Source organism: Sus scrofa, chromosome 1 (genome assembly GCF_054392235.1).
Source record: "Sus scrofa isolate SSC_HxYL_T2T_F1_AM1 chromosome 1, Sscrofa_HxYL_maternal_Yorkshire_Landrace_v2.0, whole genome shotgun sequence".
NCBI classification, from domain to species: Eukaryota; Metazoa; Chordata; class Mammalia; order Artiodactyla; family Suidae; genus Sus; species Sus scrofa.
This window is the reverse complement of record NC_139383.1, coordinates 280,853,671-280,861,664: the sequence shown is the minus strand read 5'-3', so window position 1 is coordinate 280,861,664 and position 7,994 is coordinate 280,853,671.

Sequence of the window (7,994 nt, the reverse complement as noted above, 5' to 3'; positions counted from 1 at the left end):
GATTGTCACCCATGGAATCAAATCCACACCCCTTAGCTTGGGATCTGTAGTCCTGTGTGACCTTGAGTTCCAACATGGTATAACTGCTGTGAGGCTGGGCCCCAGGGTGAGAGGACCTGCTACTTGCTTAAATCTCTCTGAGCTTTGGTTTTCCCTCAACCTTTTTTTTTCGGTTGCACCCGAGGCACATAGAAGTTCCCAGGCCAGAGAGTGAACCTGAGCCACAGCAGTGACCCAAGCCTAAGCAGTGACAATGCTGAATCCTTAATGGCTAGGCCACCAGGGAACTCCTGGTTTTCCCTTACTTTTCAAGCTGAGTTATAGTAAAGATCTAAAGAGATATTACAGGTAAAGAAGGTAGCAGAGAGCCTGGCAGTTGACATCCATCACCATAGTAACAACCTGGTCCCCAAACCCACCTTTCCTACCATACTTCCACAGCCCCTTTATACTTTCCCACTTCCAAGGCTTTCTTCGTGCTTTTCCTTCTGGGTAGGTTGGCCTCTTCTTCAGTTCAATCCACAGTTTCACAGATCAGAAGTCTGCTCATCCCTTCAGGCCCTGCTAAGATGCTGATAGCACTAGGAAGGCTTCTTGCATGTCCCTAGGGGATTCTGTTCCTGGGTTGAGAGTTTGTCGTTCTTCTCATTAGTACTAGAGAGGTATCAGTCTTATCTGTCTCTAGAATGGGAACTCCAGAAGAGCAGGGATTTGTATCTGTTTTATTTACTGCTATATCCCCAGTATCTGGAACAGTACCTAGTTTTAGGCTCTTATGGTTTTTTTTTTGTTTGTTTTTTGTTTTCTGGAAAAAATGACTCTACCTAATAGTGTGTTCTCTGAGAGCCTGTTAATGACTTATTCTCTAGCTTCAACATTGTCCTTATGAATTCAGTGTGCTGAAATACGGCAGACAAATCATGAGCAAAGGGTTCTGTTGAGAAAGGGAGCATGGGAAGATCCTGGGAGGCAGATATAGGCATCATTGATGGGAAGCTTTGTCCCTTTCACCCTTAGGATGACAGTGATTAGTTAAATCCCAGAAAAAGGGAGTTCCTGTTGTGGCTCAGCAGGTTAAGAAAACAATTAGTATCCATGAGGATGTAGGTTGGATCCCTGGCCTCACTCAGTGGGTTAAGAATCTGGTGTTGCTGCAAGTTGAGCAGAAGGTCACAGGTGTGGCTTGGATCTGGTGTTGCTGTGGCGTAAGCCAGTAGTTGCAGTTCTGATTCAGCCCCTAACTTGGGAACCCCATACGCCGCAGGTGCAGCCCTGAAAGAAAAAAGAAAAAAGGAAAAAACCAACCAAACAGAAAACCTAGAAAAGCAGGTGCTATTGACAGTAGTTATACAGCTTTTACAGGAAATGGCTGTACCTTGGGTCTTGTCCTATTAATGAATTAAGCTCAGTGGCTTTGACCACATCCACAGCTAGGAGTATCCTGGTTACCATCCACAGCTAGGTTTGTTTGAGAAATGTTCTCTTCAAGTTGATGGTTAAATCTTATTTACAGGCCTGGATTCGTAAGGTTTAGTCAATTAAATGACACAGACAACAAACGCCCTATCCCGAAACGTCCAGTTCTTTGTCTCCAGAGTGATTTTCACAACCTTTGAAGACATCTAGAGGCCCAGCCCAGGGCCCAAACTGGTGATTAATACATAAATGAGCCAAGTGGTTGTTCCCACTGTGGCTTGATGGGTTAAGAGCCTGACTAGTCTCTGTGAGGTTGAGGGTTTGATCCGTGGCCTCACTCAGTGGGTTAAGGATTTGGTATTGTCACAAGGTGCAGCACAGGTTGCAGGTGTGGCTTGGATCTGGTGTTGCTGCGGCTGGGGTTCCAATTTAACCCCTAGCCTGGGAACTTCCATATGCCATAGGTGTGGCCTTAAAAAAAAATTAATATATGAGCAAAATGAATGAACCAAAAAGTAGACCCTGGAAGGATATAAAGCTACTTTTGAGATACCCCACGTGTTTGCACGAATACTTTTCAACTATATATGTTATGAATAAATACAAGTTCATTTAAGTGTACTGATTTCATAATAGTGTTTTGTCATTCTGAATTTTTCTTGATCAACTACTCTCACAGTGGGAGGGGGCTCTGCAAATTTTTCTTTTTTTCTTTTTTTTTTTCTTTTTAGGGACACATGTGCGGCATATGGAAGTTTCCAGGCTAGGGGTTGAATGGGAGCTGCAGCTGCTGGCTTTGTCATAGCTAGTGCAGCTTGGGATACGAGCCGAGTCTGCAACCTATACTATAGCTAATGGCAATGCTGGATCCTTAACCCACTGAGTGGGCCAAGGATCGAACCCACCTCCTCATGGATACTAGTCAAGTTCGTTACTGCTGAGCCACGATAGGAACTCCCACAAATTTTTTTTCGTCTTTTTTTTTTTTTAGGGCTATACCTGCAGCATATGGAGGTTCCCAGGCAAGGGATCCAACTGGAGCTGTAGCCACCGGCCTACGCCAGAACCACAGCAACGTGGGATCCAAGCGGTGTCTGTGACCTACACCACAGCTCACGGCAACACCAGATCCTTAATCCACTGGGCGAGGCCAGAGATCAAACACATGTCCTCATGGATGCCAAGTGGGTTCCTTAAGCCATGATGGGAACCCCTGCAAGTTTTTTTTTAATATTAAAAAAAATTCCTTCTGGAGTTCCCATCGTGGCTCAGTGGTTAACGAACCCACCTAGGATCCATGAGGATGTGGGTTTGATCCCTGGCCTCGTTCAGTGGGCTAAGGATCCAGTGTTGCTGTGAGCTGTGGTGTAGGTCACAGACACAGCTCAGATCTGGCGTCGCTGTGGCTGTGGTGTAGGCCGGCAGCTGTAGCTCCGATTGGACCCCAAGCCTGGGAACCTCCATATGCCTTGGGTGCAGCCCCAAAAAGGAAAAAAAAAGTTCTTTCTACTTGAAGAGATTGGGAACGAACATGTGCCCTAAGATGCTTCTAAAACTGCTTCTAGCAGAACTGCTTGTTTAACATCTTGGCAGAGCTCCTGTGTGAGCCACAAGCTCACTGCTGCCTCTTCTTTTTCAGATGGTCAAAAAAGTCTCATGCCACACTCTCTCACGCCATGCTCTCTCGGAAGCAAACTGTTTTTATTTCTTATAACCTGCCCAATTGCTGAGCCCAGGTCCTGTGTTTCCCAACTACAACATTCTACTGCTACTTAAAGCTCAGATCGCCACAACCACAGTTTGAAGGTTGTCCAAAAGCAACTTTTGGGCCTTAATGAATTGCCACAAATTTTAGTATTAGATGAAGCAACAAAGAACATGTAACCATCTGTTTTAGAGTGTGCCAAAATCTCACTGAAAATATGCCCTCTTCTAGAACAAGCTTCTCAGCAGAAGGTAACAACAACAAAAAAAATGCACCACTTTTCTTCACTATAGGGCTGGTATATTTAATAAGGAGTGCTTACAATTCAGTTTACTCTACTTCCAAAGCGAGTTGTCAACTGTTTAAGTTATTGACGTTCTGGTGTGAGCCAGACACTGACTTTTCTCTACCAGAAATCATTTTTTCTTCTGGGTAAATCGCATTGCCCTCTTTCGTCTGACTTGACTTTAAATAAACACTGTTCCGTATTACAGCTCGGGATTTGCTCGGATACAAAATCTTTCATTTGGGTTAGGAAAGAGCATCGATACTTATCTTAGAATTCTTGGTTAACTGGGAATTTTAGCGACACCGAGGTGACGTTCAGTGGGAAGAGGGTACTTGGTAATATTGCTGGGTGCCCATACTTCCTAAGAAAGTTCTCTGACAAAGCAAAAAAGTCCATGGTTGTAACTGGCAGATAAAGATTCAGCAGTGAAACTGCATATACCACTATTTTTTAAATTCAGCAGTATTTACTGACTGTGGACAGGACTGTGCCAGGAACGGCCACTCAGAGACAATTAGGACACAGTTCCTATTTCTGAGGCACTCACTGTCTAGCAGGGCACATGGGTTTGTGTGGAGAATGGATGGTATATACAAAATTACAATACACTGATAAATGCTACAGTAGAATCAAGTTCAAAGTGAAATGGAATCACTAAGAGTGGTGTGAATAATTGTCAGGGGTGCTTAGGAAAGGTGTCCCAGGGATTATTTTTGCAGAGCCTGGAACAATACAAAGTTTTCCAGGAGGACTAAGGTTAGGGAGGTGTGAAGGGAAAAGAGAAGGATGAGTATTCAAGGCAGGAAAAATCATCCATGCAAGGACGAAGAAAACCCAGGGCCCAAGTGGAGATTGGCAGGTAAGACAGGACAAGTAGGCTAATGTGAGATCAGGGCCTTGGTTTGCAAGCTAAGGAGTTAAGATCCTACCAAGTGGATCATAGGAAGTGACACGATTAGATCTGCGTGGGAAGGAGGAGCTCTTGGAGCAGTCAGACGGCAGGAGACTATGTTAGGAGTGGGGGCTGCTATGAGGGACAGATGCTGAGGGGCACAGGGTGCGCCTGCTTGGAGCCCACCAACTCAGAGATAAAGGCACTGCTGGTGCCGAGACCAGGTCTCCTGGAGATAAACACCAGAGCAGTGGTCAGCGGGCCCAGATAAGCCCTTAGTCTTTGGAACCTCTCTCTAGATTATTTACATTCAAAATTTAACACCCAAGGCACCAGCAGGCAGAGTGGAGTTTACTCTGGACATTCTGAACCCAACAGAGCATGCGGAGCTTAGTGGAGCCCAGGACTCAGGCTGCCTGTGTTTGAATCCTGGCTCTGCGGTCAGGGTCCTCCTGCTAGACAGACATGGCATTAGCACCTGCCTCACAAGGCTGGCACGATGGCGAAGAGTCAGTCCACAAAAAGCGCTTGGAAAGGTGGAACACAGTAGGCCCATGTAAACGTAAACCCTATTAAGGAGCAAGCAGTTAATTGTACTATGTGAAACTGAAGCTGCTCTGGTGGGACACGGGTGGCGGTGGCCTCATTGCTCCTTCTCCCCGCTCTTTTCTTGGAGTAAGGGACTTTTCCTTGATGGGACTTTGCTGCTAGTTTAAAACAGTCGCTGGATTCTCCATTCCCGTGGTTAACTTCTCCATGTATTTTCTGAACCCAAGAGCTCAAGTAGGGTGAGCTGCCAACATCGGGCCTGTAACAGTTTCTGGATGGAATCTCTGTTTTCCCAAAGAAAGCAAAGGGCATGAACCCAAGGGGTACCCAGTGAATCGCCCAGCACCTCAAGGTCCCAGAAGGATAACCTGGCCTCGGATCATGCTCCTCCGCACTAGAAGCCATGCTCAGCGCCCTGCAGGTAAAGAGGGACCACTGGGCAAGTCTCAGACATCTCCTCTGGCCCAGGAGGGAAGGGCTTAGGGAGGAGCTTCTCTGAGGAGGGGAAAGAACATGGCCCCGGCAGAATAGGAAGCTGTCATTCTTTCCTGCTACATAAGGTGGCCTGGAAGAAAATGCTGCCTCATGCGACTGTGACGAGGAATAAAGGAATTAATGCCAGTCAAGTACTTACTTAGCACTTGTTAAATCTGCAGTGACCCTTAGAACCGTTATTTATAGTCTAATCCCAATTCTTCTTACACCTATTAAAGTAGGTAGGGTGTTCAGTGGGTTGAGTGGGTGTTCGGAGCCCAATAAATATATAGGAACCACAGTAACAATAAATGCTCTCCAAGAAAAATGCTATTTTCATATTATGAATAGACAAAAGAATCTCACACACTAGGACACACTGTATAAATGAGGTAAAAATTAATCCCTTCTAGTTTGGCTCAAGGTCACTGCTGTCATTTTAAAGCCTGTAATTTCTACTCAGCCAGATCCTGTAGGAATTCTAGCAGTGTTTACAGAGTTGGCATCCGTCCATCACGAGGGGAGCTCTGTGCAGTCGAGGATCTTTTCAGAGAACCCTAACGAGGGAGATTTTATCGCAGCATGGCTGACCCCAAGTTAACAAGACAGGGGCAGTTCTAGAAGCGGCAGTTTCTACTGATAAAGGTTAGCTATTACATTAGACAGACCATTATATTCTGGGGAGTAATAAGTATCTTATTAAGTTATAAAGACATTTAATGGCTTTAGTACCATTCTCTTATTTTGGAATACGCAGAAGAAAAAACAAAAAGAACTCACAATTTCTGGAGTCTAAAAGCTACTATTTTTTATAACGTTTATTTACTTACAGTACTGCTTATGCATTATCTTGTTTTTATGGAGTCCACATACTCCCTTAAAGGACAGCTATGACTCTCCTATAACTGCATCAAGCTCCTTGCATTGGGACAAGAAAGTGATGGAAGGTTATAAAATCAAATGGTTTGCTTTGGATTCAGACCAGTTCAGAAAGAGACGGAGACTTCTCTTCCCACCTTCACGCCCCTTCTGGTTCCTCATGAAGGGGAAAAAAAGGCCATTAGTGCCCATCTTCCTTCACCATCCTCTGTCTACCATACACAGAACAACGAGCACGTCTTCTTAAAGAGAACACAAGATAGAGATGGAAGAGTGGAGTTATTTGCTTCCATGTTCTGCACTGAGCAAGAATGTATTTAAAATTTTTCCCACATGGTAAATGACGGCTACATCAAGTTCAACAAGCTTACCTCATTTCCTGTGGCTGACCTGCTAACCGGTCCATTGACTGTGGGCAAATGCTAGAGCTGTGTACCCTCCAAGGTGCCCAGGCATGGAGACTGTTCCCAAGAAATGCTCCGGTGGTGGTGGGAAGCCGTCCCTGAATTGACTCAGGAAATCTAAATAAACTGCACAGGTGTTATACGCTCCATCTGGATAACACCCCTTACATCCCGCCCCCTTCTGTTCCCAAATACAAACAAGCCACTTGGCCTTTTTCCTTTCTCCTGCTAAGAAACAGAGTGCTTCTCATCTTCACACCACACAGGGGTCTCCGCCACGGGGCGGGCCGTGTGAAAAATGCTTCCTAGGTGGGCTGGACTGCTGGTACCCAGGGGCCTCAGTGGGGTGCCCCGGGAAGGGTACAAGGAGGGGTTCAAGGGGTCACTGGGCAGCAGCACCCGAGTCGTTTTTCCTCGGTCAGGATGGACAGGCACCCACCCCAAGAGAAGGCTAGAAATGGTTCTTCTGGACTTCTTCCCACACAGAGAATGGCTAAGCTAGCTGAGGCAATCTGTAGTTGGCTTCAAAATCAGCAATGGGGAGGGAAGAAAAAAAAAAAAACCCTCACAACAAACAGTGGTAACAGAAGGTTTGTGTGGGAAGATGGTTAAGTTTGGTCTAAAACAAGCAGTGTCTCTGGTAATGAGCTGTTGTTAGGAAATACGTGGGGCCCTCGGTGCCTGCAGCACTTTTAAAGAACACTGTTGCTGCTTCTTGAGGGTTTTCAGGGGGGTGGGGTGGGGTGGGGAAGTGAGGTGAGACAGAGACCCAACAAAAGAGCAGGAAGGTCATTAGAGCAGTGGAAAAAACCTCCTCTGTGTGTTGCAGCCACAAGTCCTGCTTGAGAATCTGAGCTCCACCCTGCAGGCACAGTACCACCTTTGCTAAGAGACCTACCCTCTCTGAATCACAGCAGACTCACACACGAGACGACCTGAGGCATCAGCTGGAGTCCTGGCATGAAACGGATGGCACACTCAGCTGGGGTGACTGAGGAGCGTCTCGTAAAGGGACTATTTACAAAGGGTGCAAGGAGGGTGAACGAACTCCTACGAGGACACTTCTGCCCCCGAGGACTGGCAAACAGGGAGTCGGGACCAACGCTGGGCTTGAAAGGACAAGGGGAGGCTGTAGTTCCTAAACCTCAAGGTTGCCTGACAGGAGCTGTGGCCTTTGGCAGAGAAGCCCAGCTGCTGTCAACCCACACCCGGCAGGAAGGGGCCAGGGAAACAAATGCGCCACCTTCTCACTCCCCTGATCCGCCAAGCTCCTCCCAGCACGTCTCTGGTAGATCCGGACCAGGAGCCAGGACAGGTGCACAAAGGCGAGCCTCCAAAGTGAAGCACAGGGTGGGGAGATCTGGAGGAGCAAACAGAGAGTAACTG